The sequence below is a fragment of the Antedon mediterranea genome, chromosome 10, assembly GCF_964355755.1.
Source record: "Antedon mediterranea chromosome 10, ecAntMedi1.1, whole genome shotgun sequence".
NCBI classification, from domain to species: domain Eukaryota; kingdom Metazoa; phylum Echinodermata; class Crinoidea; order Comatulida; family Antedonidae; genus Antedon; species Antedon mediterranea.
The window spans coordinates 5,142,367-5,162,815 of NC_092679.1; the positions used below are offsets into that span (position 1 = coordinate 5,142,367).

Sequence of the window (20,449 nt, forward strand, 5' to 3'; positions counted from 1 at the left end):
ACATAATGCCCTACTGGGAAGTAATGAAAAGGAGTCACTTTCTGAATGGTAAACAGGGCATTCATCGTTTACATTGGAAGACAGTTGTATAAAGTTTTTCCTTTTCAGTTACCAATGTATGGATTAAATATAGTATCTACTGTGTATGAATAAGTACCAACTGCGTGTGGATAAGTACTGTACCAACAACTCTGTAAATAAGTATTACTGTATGTGTGGATCAAAAGTACAAACTGTGTGTGGATAATAAAGTAAAAACTAACTGTGCGCATACAGTAAGTATCAACTATATAAGTACAAACTGTGTGTGGATAAGTACCAACTGTGTGTGGATAAGTTAAGATTAGATACTATCTACTGGTTGTTTAAATTGGGTGGGTTAAAGATCTTAAGCCAAAACCCTTGTGTAGGTTGTACAGTACCAACCCATTTAAACCTGTAGCGGAACACTGGGTAATTATAACATTTAATACACATATTACTTTTTTTTTTATTAAGTTTTAAGTGATCACCAAACCTTGGCATTATTTCTCCATGGTGCAATAAAGTGAAAGACTCCAAGACAAAGTAGTTAATGCCAAATATCATAACAAAATGTCTCATAATAAAATGCTTTATTATTTAATAAATGTATATTAGGTCACAGTAAATGTCATATTTATTATCAATCTGCAATAAATCAAACTACACTATTTAAAAAAAAAAATATATTAATAATAAAATTTAATGAAAAAATGTATTCTATTATTAATTAGTTATTTCTTTATTGTGTGGATGAGCTCCAATGCTTTATATCAGTGCCAACTAAAATCTGTGTAGATAAGTACCAACTAAAATCTATGTCTAGAGATACCAACTAAACTCTGTGTCTAGATAAGTGCCAACTAAACTCTGTGTCTAGATAAGTACCAACTCTGTACCTAGATAAGTACCAACTCTGTACCTAGACAATACCAACTCTTGGATAACTAACAGCATTTGTGTAGATAGAAAACACTAACGAATTTAAATAAAAATGTGTAGAAAAACTATAGAATTGAAAGTGATAGGAAACACTATAGGAACCCCACCAAGGAATTAGGCAGAGCTGTTGAAGTGCAGATTTCAGAAGATTTCTCGGTTGAACAACATGAGTTTGTTTTAAACATTTTATCTACTTTGGTAAAATTTCTAAATAATTGGTAATGCAATTCAATTTATTAATTCTTTCACAATAAAAAAAATGTAAGCAAAGTGGACAACAAAGATACACACACAAGGAGAAAGAAGAGTCATAATCTAGTACTAATAAGTGGAATAAAGTTCAATAGATGACAGAGGAGACATACAAATGCTATCAACGCCTAATTAATCTATAAAAGATTTCAAAGTTTCATTAAACTTTTATTGGGTTCTAAAATGCTAAATTGTAAAATATTAAGTTTATATGAGTGAGTTTTAACGCCAAACATCTAGCATAATTGAAGACTTCAAAGACGGATGTTAAATGTAGTAAAAATCAATTATCCATAATTGATTATTAAAGAAATCGTAGATAAAGTGCAATAGACATACTCATGGCACAACATATTTTACTGTCTACAGATGTGAGGGTATACTGTTTCTAGTACTACTCAATAAAATAAAAATATTCTATGTGTTCCCTTTGGTACAGTAGATTTAAAGATATATTGTCCACAAAAAACATGAACAATTAAGATAATTAAATCAGACTTTGAACAGGTTATTTGTAGTTTGTATTTGAAGTTAATCACTTCTGTAGAAAAAAAACCCCCAAAAAATCATGTTTTCACTTATAAAATAACATAATAAATGGTTAAATTCAACCAAAACCCTTTGCCTGGCAGCCAATTTGAAAATTTGTTGCTTTAAATTCCATTCCAATTTTTTTTCGATCTAATTTTTGGTCGAAGTCAATAACTAGTATGTGACATTAAAATGGCATATTCAACAACAAAAATCAAAAATATTTTTTCAGGGGGACAATACATCTTTAATGTTCTTTAGTGTTCAATGGGTCATACAGTATTAGTAACTTAAGTTTATTTCAAAATAATTTAGTTCAGTATCATCTCCAATACAACATTTTAAATTTAAGTTTTCCTCGATTTCATCACAAATAACTGTTTATGAGTCTTGTGTTTCTATGGTTCTTTCTTAGTTTTAAAAATAAAATAAATATATAATGAATAAAACCAGATTGAATCTTTCATATAACATTTTAATGTAAAAGTAATTAAAAAAAGGTAATATGCCTAGGTAATTTAAAATCACAATGATTATAGGTTTACAATATTCTTGATAATTATTTTTAAAGGAATATGCAGTATAATTAACTAAACAGTAAGAGGTCAAACTGTCCTCTCATCTTTTAGAATCAAGATTATGTACGTCCCTTCGGCTTTAAACTTATGTTGTAGAAATATATCATACTCTTAATAATTTGAAATTGATCTGGAGTAACGCCTGAACGATTTTCAAATTTTCTACCTTTTTAAAAGCATATCAAAGCAACATTATCAAGAATGTTTTATAGAGCGAGACAAAGTGAGAGCGTGACATACGCATAAATAGATCACGGTGAATCGTATTCTTTGACGCCTAGAGTGCAGCTCGTATTAGATCAGAGGCAGCGTGTCCAACAGGCTGCTTTCATTACCCTATATGATTACATTTTTATTCACATCTGAACTATCTGCCCATAATGTTTGTAATGAATATTCTACTTTGATGATACAACATAAGCTGCCTATAGTAGTAGGTTTTCTGCTTTGTTCAAATAATGTCAGATGTGATTAGAAGTTTATTTTGCATGTTCTAATAAATTGCATATACCTTGTTTATTCCATCTGAACAAACAAAATGGAAATCACATAAATTAATTTAAAAAGAATACAGTACACAATTATTAAAATTTGTATTAGAAATTATGCAAGCCCTTGACAGGATTGTTACAGTGGGTTCGTTTTTCCAAAAGGCCAATTTACCATTACTGTATATTTCTGCTAGTGAAAAGGGTACCTCTGGAAAAGACACGGTTTGTTGAAAACCTTGAAACCCCACTTGCTACCTGAAAAGAATTCAACATAATTTTGTGCTATAAACTGGACTTATCTCCAATACATTGCAGCATACTTGCTTTTAAAACATGTGTGGACACAGCTGTATCTATTTTAAATAACTTCATCTGTCAACACCTTATCTCTAACAAGTGCTTTTTACTAAATCCTTTAATTTAATATTTAATGATATTTAAATATAAAATTCTCTGACCTTACATGTCCGTTACAAAGCATTAGTCTATTTTAAAATGTATTTTAGAAACTGCTACTGACAATGTGAATAGGTTGTAAAGTGGGGATTTCTTTAAAAAGGAAGTTCTCAATCAAGTATTTGCATATAGCTTTCTTGTAGATTACATCAATAAGGACCCAATTATAGAATGCGAAATTATTAAATGAGTATATTCAAGGGTAACATTGAAATCAAATTAGTCATCGGAGTTGCAGATTTATTTGACCAGCATTGCCACTAGAGGGGTGGAGATGTGAACGATGACCAGCATTGCTTACAATACGGGCCACTAGAGGGGGTGGAGATGCGGATGATACTTTACTTACATAAAATATCAACTAAGAAATGTGTTCCATAATAATAATTTTAACATTGTTGACCAGCAGTGTGTACTGTATTAAAATTTCAATAATTTCTTTTTATCCCATAGCCCACTCTTGTAGTTTCCATAAGACACTTGGTAGGGTTGTTAGCCCACAACGCAGTGATAAACGACAGGGCTGCTCTTTCCTGAAAGATGAACTGGTTTCCTTTAGGTGCACACAAGCCAGATGTGCGCTGGTGTGAGAATTGTACTACCACTAGAAAAATGGTCAAAGAGTGCCTTGAACCCGTGCCTATATTATGTTGTTTGTTTAAACTTTTTCCGAAACATTTATCAGAAATTTAATACGAGATATTACAGGTACTGTAATACCCCAAAAAATAGCAAGGAATGAATGATCATGATTATTCAACTGGTAGTTTAGTTTTTAGCTCTTTATTACTTAAACAATTTCTTTAGTTTGAATATCTAATTTCTTTACAAAGCACAAGTGCAGATTCTCAACGAGTGATCTTCTCATGAGGGTGCTATAACACGATATTGAATTTACCATTAATTTACTTTTATCGTTTTCGTAGCACCACCAAAATGCAAATAAAATTAGTTTAGAAAATATCTATGTATATTTATCAATGTTTGTTGATACTGTTAAATTGTGATGATGAAATATTACATCCCCTGGGTGAACTTTGGAAACGCATACAGTGGTAAATACACAGGAGATACCGTAACGTGCAACGCCGATCACTATAAATTTGAATAGTAATTTTCCCCCTCCTTTGTTTTGCATATAGATTGGTATTTTGAATATACTGGGTGAATCTTAACTTTAAATTATTTGTTATACATGGTTAATCTATTACTATTAGCAAACAGAAACAAAAGTATTTTAATCAAATATAATATTACATTATAATTTAATTATGAAGCAGGTTTGTTCTTTCTCAAGGTCTGGGAAATTGCTTTCATTATTAAACTACGTACCTAATGTAACAATTCAAAACAAAGAGTAACTTTATCATCATTTTGAATAAATTATATTTAAAATAATTCCTTATTAAAATTATTTTTTGTTGTTTTTGATAACTTTGTAATTATAAAGGAAAGAATTTATAAAATAATGTCAAGGTTGTTTTAAAATATGAACATTGCAAAGAAGCAATTTAAATAGTGAGATTTTACAGTTTCTTATAGCAAAATGACGGTCATTACTGTTTTGACCGAAACAAGGGAACACAGTTAATGCAGTGAACAGCCCTCAGTTGTCTCATATCAACATCCTATTCAAGCAGTTATTTTGCAAGCTTTCAACGTAAATACTTATAAACTTCATTATTTGCTTCAGCAGTTTTATTCCTCGATCCTATGACCATTTGCTTTTACGAGAAAAAGCATCGTCAAAAGTAATAACATTTAACAAAGACTTATCACAACCAACCTGACCATAGAAATGTTGCCTTGACAGGTACACACTATACCTACCACTTTGTTGATGAAAAATATTTGAAAATCAGGGTATTATGAGATGTATTTAAGCGACAGGGGTTTGCATATCCTAGGGTGACAGAAACTGATGAAATAGAGTGTTTTTAAAATCTACAAAATGCAATATTGGTTGGATGGGTAGTAGGCGAGAATTACAATAGAGTTGATCTTACTCCACCTCCCATTAGGAGTACCTTTCAATTAATCAACTTGACATTCTATTGTTAATGATACTTTTCATTGCCTAGATGGATGGCATGTCAGAATAAAAGGTGTAGTTTGTCTGTATGTCCAAGAGAACTGGTTGTAAGATATTGGCAATCAATGTGGATCACTAAGACACAGGATTGGTCCAGAATGAAAATAGAATAAGAACAAACCAGCAAATTGAATGGAGTTTTCAAATAAAATTGTCAGTTTGTCTGTGTGTCCAGCTGATCTTATTACAAGGCTGTTTAGATGGAGTACAGAGTGCCAGAATACAAATGTGTGTGGTCTTAAGATTATCATACCACAGATTAATTACATATTTGAATTATGAGTAATAAAAAGATGTTTGTAAACAACATTTCTTATGAATATGAAACATAATCACTCAAGAGGTAATTCAAAGAAAGCACTTCAACATAAAAGACAGAATTACAAAAGAAAAATAAGCATAAAAAATCATCAATGCTATATATTGATTTTACAGAGATAATATTGGATTAATAAGTACCTTGAAATTGAGCCTGGAATAATAAACAATAGCCAGACATTGTACTTTTACAAGGTCACTCAAAGTTAATCCTGCCCTGGTCGGCTTTTATAATTGTTGGCCTAAATTATGACCGCTTTACTCTACGGCTTTTCCCCTTTGTCTTTGATTGTAATATTTTACTTTACCATCCGCGAATTCATTTCTCAAACCTCATGGTTTCTCTTTGTATGTTAACCTAATGAGCTAATTCAGAGTATATTTTTAGAAATGCGGCCAGATGGCCGCAGGGAACTAATCTATCGGCGATCGTCACAAATAACCCATTATAATGCTTTTTATTCCCAATGGCTACATGAAGTATCAAATACGCTTTGCCCACATTTCCCCCATCAGTAACTCCATTCATGTACTTGAATAATTTAAATTTCCTAATTGAAAGTCATAGCAAATTTTTTTATGAAAAGTATGGATCAAAACATTATTTTGCTATCACTTACTACTTTTTTTGAAAATCACTAATAAATATTGTGGGAATATTTTAACTTGTGCCTACTTCCAGATATCCTGGCAAAACTCAGGCATTTACACAACAACAATGTTATTACCAAATTAATATTACATTAATTATGACTTATATATAAACTATTATTATTACAAAAATGGAAAAAAGGTTTCCAAGAACAGAATTTTGTTTTTAGACCAATGGGATTTATTGCATACCCCAGACTTAATTAAATTACCCTTAAAAAATGAATGAATAAATAAATCAACTTCATGATACTTCATCAGAATAATTTGGTAATCTTTTTATTATATTCAAAATATAGTTTTTATAATCAAATTATGTAAATTTTTAATTCCATGAAAAGTAATTTAAATGCAATATCAATTAAAATCATCCTACTCCACACAATTTATAACAAATTGCTGTATTGTCAAAGCATGAATATCAATGTATAGGCAAACCCAAGGTCTCAAAGTTTCACAAATCATTTTAAATTTCTAATTAACATCTTCACTTTATTTAGATATTTTAGAGTTAATCAATTTAAACCTTTTTTCATATGTCATATTTTGTAATGTTGTTATGTCAAAATAAACTTAAATCTTTTTAAATAAGTCTAGCATTGCCCGTTTTCACTGAAACTAGAAGAAAAAGCAAAAACTATGAGAACAACTTAGAAGGTCAACAAGTTTATCTTTCAAACCATTCATCTACATATTTTTTTCCCTAAAACTAATCACCTATCAGAAAAATGTGACATTAAAGCCATGAAAAGAGAAAGATTGACAGAGAATAAAACTAGAGATGATGTATGATGATCAACTGGGTGACCCTCTAAAATACCAACTAGATACTGTAATTGGTGTAGGTTTTATGTGTGTCTGGTCAAAGAAAAACAGAACACTTTCAAATCATGTCAGTATTTAAAAAAAATATTAAAATTAGGTTACATTTACTTTGCTTTGACCATTTTAACCTGAAGATTAGCGTGTTCATGATAGTATGGATGATGCTGATATGCTTTTAGGCAAAATGTACTGTATTTGCGAGACACGGAGAACGATTTTTGATGGATGTACAAACGGTCAGAGGGAATGGGAACTCATTCTAGAATGAGTAAAACCCATTTACTGTATCAACAAATTAAATGGACTATCGGAAAATATGATATTAAAAAAAAAAGAAACTTGAAAACCAGATTCCAATGAGATAAAGAGAACAATATTTGATTGAAGAAATGCAGAATTGCAGTGTATGTGAACAATCAAAGTAGTGAATTTTTAAAAACAGTTTTAATAATTGCTTATACCCACTAGTACAGATATTACAAATTATGATAAAATAATTTAATAAATTTATTCAAAATAACTGAAATATGAATGTTTTTTACTTGATTTTTTATATTTCTATTTATATATATGCCTCCAACTTTTGTAATGTTTTATTGATATTCTGGTTTATAACAAGCAACCAATTTTGTTTTTATAACTGTTTGTGAAAACATAATAAAGTTAACTTGAATTTTAAAATATATATATTTATTAAATATTTTAGAAAAATTGAAATTTTAAAACGAAATATAAATAAGAAATATTAATGATTGAATATACAAAATATTCATATTGAGATACTACAGTAGTATTGACTTTGTTCCCATTGAGTTTTTTAAGACTCACTCTCAACATCTAGGGAGAATTAAAATTCTCCCTAGATGTTGTGCTATTAGAGCATATCTATTGATAAAATCAGACAAAAAAAAAATCAATTCAGAAGCTTTTGATATGCCGCCCAAGCTTGGCAGAATAATTTGATATTATCCATCTAGGATCATAGGGAGATAGGGGATAGAATAATTATTATCTATTATCATAATAATGTATGCTTGAAAAATCAGAAAAATGTAAGAAATAAGAAGTTTAATGACACTAAAGAAACATTGGGTTTGAGGTAATTCTAAGTCATTTTAAAACAGATATTTGTATACCGGAATTATCAAACTTGTACAATAAAAAGATATATCTAGATGTACTGTAAATTAAGGATAAAATGAAATGGACTAAGGAGACAACCATTCCCGGAATACATTGTAACATAACATAACAATCGAAACTTAAAGACATTCTCAATAATAAGTTGTATTCCTTCTTGGAAACAAATGGTTTACTGGAAAAAAATGTTTATGTAACAATACAATAATGAATAATGTAACAACTATCCAAATGTTAAAAGGATTAAAATGCATTATTATAGTATAAATTGATAAAGTAATTACTACATGATAGTGATACTATGGTGCATAATTAAATACATTATATAAATTAAAGATGAAATCTAATTTATACTGGTATACCATTACCACTAACATACATTTACACAAAAAATTGTTATCACCAGAAGATTCGTTTAAAATGTTATTTGAAAAAGGTAATTGTATAATTATGGAACTTTCTACCTAACAAAATAACAAATAATCTTTATGATATGACAGTATCAACTTTCAAATCACAAATTTCAAAACTTTAATTTTAATTCAAAACTAAATCTAATTAATGCTCAATGATTAAAACTTTTTTTATCTTGTTTCAAAATCTCAATTATTTATGTTTTAACTTTTAAATGTACTTCTTTAATTGTTTTAATTTGATTTTGATAATTTTAGGTTTAATTTTATATTTTCTTTTGTCCATTTATATACTGTATTTTGTTTACATTTATGTAGTTAAGAACTGAACCACTTTGGAAATCAGTACATTGTATTGAAAGTGTATTTCAGAATAAAGAAAGATTAAATAAATAATTCAACTTCATGTTTTGGGAGCTACAGTACCAGCGACCGTACAGTAGGTTTACCCCATTAAAAAAAAAAGGATTTATTCATTTCATCTCCATTTATTCTATCATTTGAACTTAATGCATAAATACATGGACAGTTTTAAAAATTATAAAAAAAAGGACAAAACTTTGACAAAATATAACATCATCAGATTTGTATAATAAGGTAAGATAAATTAAACAAATTTCATAAGAAATTGAATATAAATCTAGAATAATCCAATAAAAAATATGTACATACCATAAAGTCTTAGAACATATTGTTGAATCATGTGAGCGTGCTCAATGGAGGAAAACATTCTTAATTCAAGTTTTCAAAAACTGACCCTCTTTAGAGAAAAGAGATGGTATTTAATAGAGTTTGGCCACTCCTACCTTATGGAGGTCACTGGGGTTGTCCATTCGCGGACCACTTAGCCCCTTGCTATTGGCATCATCCAACCAGCAGGCCAGTTGCCCTGGCCACTCCTCCTGTTTACCTAGGTCAGTTGCAGTCACTAAGTAAACTGTGACATACCTAAGACTATAAATTATGTCTAATCCATAGAAATTATCTGTGAGGGTTTTGACTGGCCTTCCTATAGTAAATTATTCAAAATGTAACATATGGTTTCAAAATGGTGACAATGTTGGGGATAAAGGTAAACAAAACAATGTTGATAGTTTGATAATTGTCATAATACATTTATTATAGGCAATGATATTAATAATGATGAACTGATGGTAACATTTAAAAATTATAATTTTATGATAACCATTCTTACATGTGGTCATGTTGTACCTGGTACAAAGCTATGGTATAATGTTGGTTAAAGCACTTCAAGGGTCCTGGGTTCAAGTCCGGTCACATGTCATGATTTTTTCTAAGGTAAAAATTACAACTCCACTCCCAAAGACTTGTAATAGAGCATCTTGTGTATATGTTTGTGAACCTCTCTCTGAGGGTCCCTAATGATCAGCAATTGCTGGATGGATCATCCTCATTAAATATGGTAAAAAAAGGTATGTAAAAGTAAAACCATAATTTTAGCAAGATCAAATATTCTCCTTTAAATTAATAGCAGGATAATGATACATGTTTAATCACAATTCCATTTCTCAGGTAACAACAAAAATGGTTGAAATGTGGTGTTTATACTGTACTAAAGGGAGCTAAAAGGCCTACAAGTTGTCAGAATCTAATTTTCATCTTATCCTATTTCTTTCTAATGTAACCAAATCTGATATAACTACTAAGTAAAACAAGCTAAAGCAGCATGGATATTATATACCACTTGGAAAATCCATTAGTGAAACTGACCAATAGCAGTGGTCAAACTGTCAACCAATCAAATTAGTTGACCATAACTTAAGAAGTACTTAGCCAATCAGTAGACAAGTTGACTGACCAATTGGAATGTGTTAGCACTGAAACCAGTCAAGTGGTCAATTCAACTGACCAATCAAACTGTTACAACATTTGACCAATAAGAAACTAGTTGATAGAAAAGTATTTTATTATTACACTGTAATGAATATAACAAGTCAATAGAAAACTAAGTTTTTTTTCATTCATTCAGAAAAATTAATTACATTCTGCATTTAGCAAAATATATGGTACACATGTTGAACATTTTAAATGTAATAGAAACATGGGAGGCTACATGATATGTTATATGTTTATAATTACATTATTTTGTGGTTGAATAGGTTTAATACCTAACATTAGAACATATTTTGTCTGTCCCAATTCTGTTTTATTGAAATGACCAAGACATGTCATGGTCTAATTACTAAAGTTAGAAAAGTAATAAATAACATTTCAATTTATTAAATGGTTTACAACATCTGGGTCATTGTTATATTGTTTCTGGTTAAAATGCTGTAATGAATGTAGGCCAGGCTGTCCTATTTCATGACCAATGGAACCGACGACGTAGCCTACAAACGGGCAACAAAAAGCATAACTTTTTATGTACGTCGATTTAACAGCCAAACCCCATCTGGGATGCATGTTATAAATGATGTATAAAATAATCACATTAAATTCTCTGTGGTTAGAGAAAATGGAGCACATTTCGCCTGTCCTAATTTTAATGGTTCACTGACCAATAAGACCGGCATGCCCTAGTTGGCACGACACAAAATAGAACAGACACAAAATGGAACAGACGCTAATGGCAAACATCGTAAATTACTGAAACATACTGTACTTTGTAGCACAAGTGACCACATAGCATTTATCTGGGACATGATGTTACATCATTGCCTTTTCACTGTCATGCTGCATTTATGATACTAGACAAAATCCCTAAGCAAGTTCAACATCGGGGGCAGCATATAGTGGGGTTCAATGACAGATGCAACAAATATTATCTGGACCTGGACTTTAAAGGAAAACGACGACGACGACGAAGGGAAAAAATGTTGTTACACAGGCCTAATAACCTAAATACATTTGCACATGGGATTAACATCAACTTAACTTAAAATGAAAGAGACATTATTTATTTAGCTACATTTTATATTTATAACTTACTGGATCTACATAGTAATATGACCTAATTGTCTACCATACGGTATGAATACATTCTGTATACATTTTACACATTCATTTTATTCGCTGTAATTTATGAATTTGATTTAATGTGGACAATTTTATAAGCTATTATAAAAAACAAAATGGAGCTATATCTGCTACAGTTTGTTTAGTAAAAGCTCTCTGAGACAAGCATTATAAATTAATTTTTTTTTTTAAAGCAATCATTAAATATTGTGATTCTTCAATTCTAATCAAAAACAATTATTAATTGATATTTTAGAAATTTTGAAAATTACCAATACCATTGACATACTAATCTATGGGTACAAGCCCATCCTCCTATGAACATTTAATCATGACCATATACTAGAATAGGAATATACATATTTTCAAATAAATAAATTATTATTTAAAAAATTGTCATCAACATAAATAATGTAAAATTATGATTTCATATTTCGGAAAATAATCTTTTAAAACAATGTTTAATTATCTGCTTACACAAAGAGAACAGATTGCCGAGAGCAATAGGAATAATGAGGAGTTTACAAGAACTGGGATAAGAAGAAAAACAGAAGTAATTATTTACCTGTATTTTTATTCAGCAATGCAGTATTACAGGTAAATTCCATATTGTTATATAACAGTGAATATCTAACAACATAAGTCTTATGTTTTACTTTGAGGGGAAGGAAAAAGGTTAGGTTCGGAAGAGGGAGAAGGTTGGAACAGTATTAAACAGTTAGTCTGCTTTCAATTATGAAATGATAAATTCCTAAAATGTTGTTTAATTAAAATTGTTACCTTTTGAATGTAGTATACATCATTTAATTACATCTACAGTAAACCATAAATAAATCTTTATATTTTAATATTTATTCATTGTATTATGAAAAAAGTATATGTTATAAAAGCTATAATTTAAAGTCTATGTATTTTGTTAAATGAATGCAAATCATTAAAAAGCATGCTTTTATATTGTGAACTAAGATTAAGAAACGATTAAATATTAAATACAAAAGAAATAATTTGCAAGTTAAATTTGAGATTAAAACACAAATATGAAGCCAAATAAATGTCCTTCGTTCATTGGCTTAACAATCAAGAGAAACCTAGACCCTTAGGCACAACTTTAGAAAGAATCATGTAGAGATGCTTAAAGCGGCTAGCCAATGTTGATTAAGGCTGAGAGGGGGAAAAGAACCTAGCAACTCCAAGGGTGCCAAGTATAAAGGTCATCTCCATTGACCCTCTACGTTGGGTTCCTTGCTTGCTGATTGGTCTACGGCCTCTTGTTGTACAGTTGACAATTTCAATACCTTCAACAATCATGGCTAACTGACCGACGTCGACGCCATTGTGGAATAATGTTTTTAAGGGATTTTTGAATCAATCAAGCTTTATTTAAATTTATGAAGTCTTATGAATATGAGATTTCATTTACGTAAAGCTTGAATTATTACAATCAAACTATGCTCTACAACATGTTATAGTTAAAAATTAATATTAAAAATTAAACTACTTAATTCTTCATCTAGATTTAAATAAATGGAAATGCTATTTATTTTTTTCCCTTACTAAGACTGGTTATTGAAAGTAAACATTGAAAATAAATATAATTAATCTAAGTATTAAAGATGGAAACAAAATATTACATACATTAAAACCTTTTCATTCATTTTAAGTCAGAATAAAAATGTTTCAAAATTTGCCTTTATAATTTGCCTAAAAGACATATTTTACATCAAATTTTGTTTACCATTTAAAGGAAAAGTACTAGGTTACACTAGTTCCAATGCTTTAAAAAAATGTCATGATTTTGCCAGTCATAGTTTTTATTGCATGAATGGCATTTCCCAGTGCAAGTAGCAGATTGCACAGGCCTGGACAAAATGAACCAAAATCGGTCAATTAATCCAATTCAGTAGGAAAAAATAGTACTAAACATGTGTCAGCCCAAATAGGGTTGCGGATAACAAGACACACTCCCCTGCGACATTGTTTCATGACTTATTTGGACGCATAAAATGAATTCATGCTGTAAATCATTGAAAGAAAACGTGACCAACAAACGTGGGACTTTCGTCTCCCTCGGCATCTAGAACCTTCATATGAAATTACGTAAATGAATGACGGGACCGAAAGCAGTTAATGTGAAAAAGGATTTGGGGAGCTAACCTCGCAATTGTAGATTTCACAAGGGAACTGTTAACCATCCTTCAAGGATTGTGAAATGTTGAATTTCTTTTATTGGTTTTTCTGTCTGTTTCAGGTAATTGACCAATTGCTAAAATGTGATTTCCAGATTTTATTAATTGTAAACATGCTCTTTACAAGTATATTATGTAAGTGACTTAAGTTAAATCCAAGAATACAAATAATGAGGTGTTCTACAAAAACCAAAAAAAAGGTAATCTTCCTAGTTTCCTTTCCACATGATTCTTAAAGGAGAAACCCTTATTTTAAAAATTACCCGTGTCTGACTAGAATGTTAGAGGGTGCATGACTACATTAAATTCAGCAAATCATTTTATTTTACCTTCATAAAATTTCACCAAAAAAAATGTTCAAAAAGACAATGCGGCCTATGGAATTTATTGAGAGAAATATCTTTTTTTGGTACTTGCTATGAATGAGTGAGAATGCTCACATGAAATATGAATATACTCAATCAATAAATTCTAATGTCCTTTGGTTGAAAGTTTCTATTTATGTAGAACAAAAAATTAATGAAAGACCACCAGGAGTATTTAAATTCAATTTCACCTATTTAGAAATAGTTTAACTTCGCATGCGCAAATGTACTCTAAAATCACGTTTCGCAAAAACGTACTTCTTAGTGTCACTGATGGGATTTGTTTCTAAGATTGAATAATAATTGTCTTAAAAATATATCTGCGAAAAAAATAATTCATTTTTAATCGTTACATTTTATACAAAATGAGGCAAATAAACAAACAAAAAAATATTAAAACTGCGATTCTGTTTTCGTAGGCATGCGTAATACATACAACTCCATGTATTCATAAATTTTATTATTAGCATTTGCGACAGGTCTAACTTGGTAAATTATCGCGCAACTGACGCTGTAAAATTTAAATTTGAAAATCTTAATGAAATGCAACGTATACTTGACATTCATAGAACGAACATGAATCTTCTTTATGAATAACTACTTCTCGTGCAGTAGGACAACACGCGAACAAAATTAAATTATGAATTTTGAATCGTCTATGTCAAATCGTATTTTCAAAACATGAAATATGTCATGGGGACGAGGTCAAATGCAGGCACTGTCCTTTAAAAATAAATTTGCCGACCGTACGATTATAAATTCGAACACATTCCCAGCAATAAAAAAAAACCGCTCGAATGCAAGGATGCATCACGTTCGCAAACCGATGGTGTACTTTTTAAATGATAAAAACATGGGTGGGGATTAACTTAAAGTAACTAATTTTATTGTTATTGGAATTCTTTATTGAATAAGTTTTAATTCAAAATATTTGACAGAGTGGTTTTTTTGGCACTGGATATTGTTTATGACCGGAGGTTTATCAATGTACCCCAGTCTTATCAAGACCTTGGAAAACACTCACATACATGGAATTTAAGTTGAAAAATGATCGGGCGACAGAATCCGAACATATGTCCTTACAACAAATCATTAACAAGCGATTCCAATGACCTCACAATTACGACTACTGCGCATTTGAATCGAATAATTTATTAAAAATTTATCTTAAGATCTTTGAATAAGGTGCAATTTCATTAATCAATTGATTTGCAACCCAGAAGACAAGGTCAAAAACGTCATAGGATAACATTTTTAAATTGTCTGACGCCGTACAACAACTGGTGATAAATGTTTTCATCCGCAATGACCTACTGGCAAATAAGAGCACCCCGATCGTTATCACGCATGAAAACTGAAAGTTTTCGTTGTTTATCGATGGACTTAAATAGTAACCAAAGTGGGCCTCTGTTGTTATAGGGTTTAAGCAGCAGGATTTTAACATTGATAACACTATGGACAGATGTGATAGATAAGTGTAGGGTGATATGATACGCTGACCCAAATAAATGTTTTGATAACATATTTAATGCCACCAACTGTCATGAAATCTTTGAATGTTGAAATGTAAAAACATTTTGATGTTAAAATCATGGCGTGTTTTTGAAGCACAATGGCCAAGTCAGCCATTGTGAATTATCAAGCTTTGCTGCAAAAAAATCTCTTGGTCATGACGAAGGTTGAGTGTTTAGCCTCGTTGGCCAATCACACGGCAAAGGGGAAGGTGAATACGTCTACTAATCAGGCCCAGGATTATGGGGTTACATTCAAGGCATAGAATTATTTTCCTGTGGGATATTATCTATGTAATGTAGGCTTTTGTGTTCTTTTAAATAGAATTCAAAAAATACATAATAAAGATTCCTTTCATATTCAAAATTCAGTTTCCTAAAACGGCCACGAAAACAGAGAAAAGATCTCGCCAACAATGGGGTCAAAATCATGCATAATTAGATCAGCCGTCGCAACAATTATATTCCACGTAGGGAGGTCATGTTTTATGAAGCGAAAACAATATTCGTTGAATATTTTGTTTAGATTAGATGCATATCTACCACAAATGACATATCTATAATGATAGGTATACTGTATATCGTATGTCCTCGGGAACGAAATGTTAGAATGATGTTTAACATTACGTACATTATTGCCTACAATGTGTCCAAATGTATAATTCATGTTTAATTGTACTTGTATCGTATAGTCCAGTTATGGCAAAGAAATTAGTACAGATGTCTCTGCAAAATTTTTATACTTAAGTGGATTCTGTACTTTATGTGTAAAGTTATGTCTCATGGCCGTTTTATGCGAACATGGTGATAAATTAGTCCACTACGTCACATAGATATTAGTTTTTTCTAGAGCAATGATTCTATAAATTCATTCCGATTCACCGACCCCTAATTTATGTAGCAGCTACGGAGTGAAGTGGATTGCTCACTAATAGGGACAAAAAAGTGCACATTGTCAGAGGTCAAAGCAGCTTTAATTGGAAATAAAACTGTTTATTGCTAACTAACTATAATAGCAACTTAAAAATAAAATCAGATCATTAAACTTCTAGTAAAACATCTTTTTATTACATTTCAGGATACAACAAATAATTTAAAAAATTGAAACATTCTGCTATAATAATAATATTAATGCTAATGTAGAACAATTTATGAATTTGATTTATTATTATCAATTTTGATAATAGCCCTGTATCTTCTTCCCTGCTGTATTCAAAACTTGAGTAGCCTAAATTGGGAATGTGTGTTTACCTCAAAGTAGAAACTGAAACTACAGTATGACATACAGTACAGTAATATATTTTAGATTTGAACTTTTGAGGCAGAGAAAGATGACATGAGATGACATTCGTCGTATTGCATGTGCTGTGTAGTTGACAATGCATATCTAAAATGTTGATAGAAATATAATGTTTACATTTCAACAGCTGAAATCCATAAGCAGTCACATTCTCTATGTTTACTCTTTGTTTTAGGGTTGCATAGCAACGAACGTTCTTCATAACTAATTTTTAGGCATCTTAACGTTCTTCATGATTCCACAGTAATATTCAAACATAAAAATAGGACATTATAAATTAAATGATATTTAAAATATAATCTAGTTTTTAAATAGCGTTGTAGCACAAGGAACACATGGAGGAGAAAACTGGACAGAGGTGGAAGAAATTGCCCAGAACCGTGTGAGATGGAGATGTGTAGTTGATGGCCTATGCACTACTAGCTGTAACAAGGCTTAAGAAAGTAAGTAAGGTTTTCAAATACATGGTGCACACATGTAACACTCTTGATACACATGATTTGACAAAGAGGGCGCAAAATCTGTAGCAAAAATGGTAAATGAAAGAATTACACAAACCAGAAATGGTGTTGGTACCTTTCCTGGAAAATCAAACAATTAGCCTTTTTACCACAATGTGTGAGACAAACACCAAACGAAAAATGTTATTGGAACACCTTATCTGCCAATGAGACAGAAAACTATGGCGCCCTCTAGTGGAAACATCCCAATGTGCAACTGAGAATGTTGTAGATGAAGTGGGTTTAAAAAAATTGAATGCAACACATCCCACAAGACTAGATATGTAAACTATTCTTACTGTAGTGTATTTGTTCACCTATAAAGCAGTTTAGTTGGTGTGATGGTATAATACCTACCCTATCTACTGAGGGTCCCACGTTCTAATACCAACTCTTAAGCTCTGTCTACACTATCAAAGTTGTGACAAAAAAATGTGATGTGCCCATATATGGACATGATGTCATATCACTACCATATGTGGACATATTACTACCATATTTGGGCACATCACACCTTTTTTGTCAAACTAGTTTGATAGTGCAGACAGAGCTTTATGCTAAATCTCTCTCCATTCTGTTTATGTAGTGAGAGTATCTTATTGTATTGTGGACTGTAGGCTATTGTGAACAAGTAATGCAATATACCGTAGTTGTCTTAACTGAGTAAACAAAACAAATACACTATTTTAACAACATTCTCCATTTTGCTATGTAATATATATTTTCTACTATTCTTCTACTACCTCTACATTAATAAATGCCTCTGTCACTTCTCGCCTTGATTATTGCAACTCTCTTTTTTTTGCCCTAATCTTCAATGAATCGACTTCAACGTCTCCAGAACACTGCTGCACGCGTTCTAACTCTTATTAGAAGATCCTCACACATATCTCCTATTTTATATAACCTCCATTGGCTACCTATTGACTCCCGTATAAAATATAAGATCCTTTTACTAACATTTAAAGCGCTATTTCTTAAACAACCTACTTATCTCCTTGATCTTCTTCCCACCTACACCCCTCTTGCTTGTCTTCGTTCGGCTGATCAAAACCTACTACTTGTTCCTAGAATTAACACCAAATCTTATGGACAAAGGTCTGTATGTTCTTTGCTGCTTCTCATTGGAATTCTCTCCCTCGTCATTTTACTCATTCAACTTCTATTGCTATTTTTAAAAAAGAACTTAAAACGCATCTTTTTAACATCCAATATAAGCGCCTTTGATTTTTACTTTGGTTTAGTTGATTCTGGCGCTATACAAATACCTAAATTGTTATTATTATACATTTTGGAAATATATAACTTGCTATTCATGTGCAGACTTGGATAGTTAGAGCTCTTTTCTTAAAGATGTATTGTCCCTCTGAAAAATGTTTTTTTTTTAAGTTTTTTTTGTTGAATATGCCATTTTAATGTTTTAATAATATTTATTGACTTCGACCAAAAACTGGATCGAATAATATTTTATTTACCTAAAAAAAATTGAATTTAAAGCAAGAAATGGTCAAATTGGCTGACAGCCAATGGATTTTTGGTTGAATTTAACCATTTATCATGTTATTTTATAAGTAAAAACATTATTTTTTGCCAGTTTTTTTCTACGGAAGTGATCCACTTTATTAAAACTACAAAATAACCTATTCAAAGTCTGATTTAACTAATCTTCATTTTTTATGTTTTTGGGGGACAATACATCTTTAATGTATTGTAGAGACATCAATTCAGGGGACACCATTATTGAAGGGACACTTCCCCATGAAACGACAATATAAGTTTTAACACTAGGGCTAACATCTATTCAGTGGAGAACCTTATTAAAAGGACGCTTTGGTCCAAAAGGTGTTCCCTTTACAGGGGGTCTACTGCACTCTTCAATAATACAAAATGTTAAATTTGTTTATACAGTATGATCAAATAGAAAATTCAAAAGCACTATTTCCACTTTAAATACAGTTGTGTGGAAGGACTATAAAAGCACTTTTTGATTGTTTACAAAAATAAAACTGCCCTGGACAGATTGTGATTCTCCTGGTATTAAAACATATGATCTGCTTTGATTACAGACTGCCCCGAGGATGACCCTATTTGACCTGTGCGATATGCAAAATACCAAAAGACTAGCTTTAGATAACCAACATACTGTAGCCACAAAACAAGAAGCACTGTTTGATACAATACTATTATATGCATAAAGTCCAACAAATAACTGTTGAAAATAAAATTAATTTACAGAAGGCATTTTACATACAAACTTTGTGTAAGTGATAGAAATCAAGGAGGGAGGGAAGAGAGTTAAGAAAATATAATAAGAAGGGGGCCATAGTTGTGTACGCACAGCTGAACAGTCAATAATAATGCGGTCAAGTACAGATAAGTATATAGAATCTCTCTTGGACGTTCATTTAATCACTAGCATATTTCTACTACTGTACAGCTTATGTAAACAGTCTGTGTTTGGTTAACTCCATTAACAGTTTGCATTTGTCTGTCAAGTACTATTAATCTTTATTTAGCTCTGTCTAATCTAGACTATTGTTAGAGGCACAACATAGAATTACTTGATCTGTTAACATGATTTAATGTTACCATAGAGCAAAGAAAAAGAATACTAGACTAGGTTACCTCATATTATTTGGTTCTTGTTAGTTACCAGCACAGTAACATTACTTGATCTGTTAAACATGATTTAATGTTACCATTGAGCAATGAAAAAGAATACTAGACTTGGTTACTTCATATTATTTGGTCATTGTTAGTTATCAGCACAGTAACATTCATAGAATTACTTGATCTGTTAACATGATTTAATGTTACCATGAAAAAGGATGCTAAACCATGTTACCAAGCACTATTTTTGGCCCAGTCTAATCTAGACAAATATGTTCACTGTAACTTACA

The 20,449-nt window shown here is 30.9% G+C and overlaps 1 protein-coding gene across 1 annotated transcript in view; it reads right to left on the bottom strand.

Annotated features, from left to right (window-relative positions):
* Positions 1–20,449, bottom strand: part of LOC140060228 (B-cell lymphoma/leukemia 11A-like) — a 71,945-nt gene that overhangs the window by 16,200 nt on the left and 35,296 nt on the right. The gene's annotated exons all lie outside the window — the stretch shown is intronic.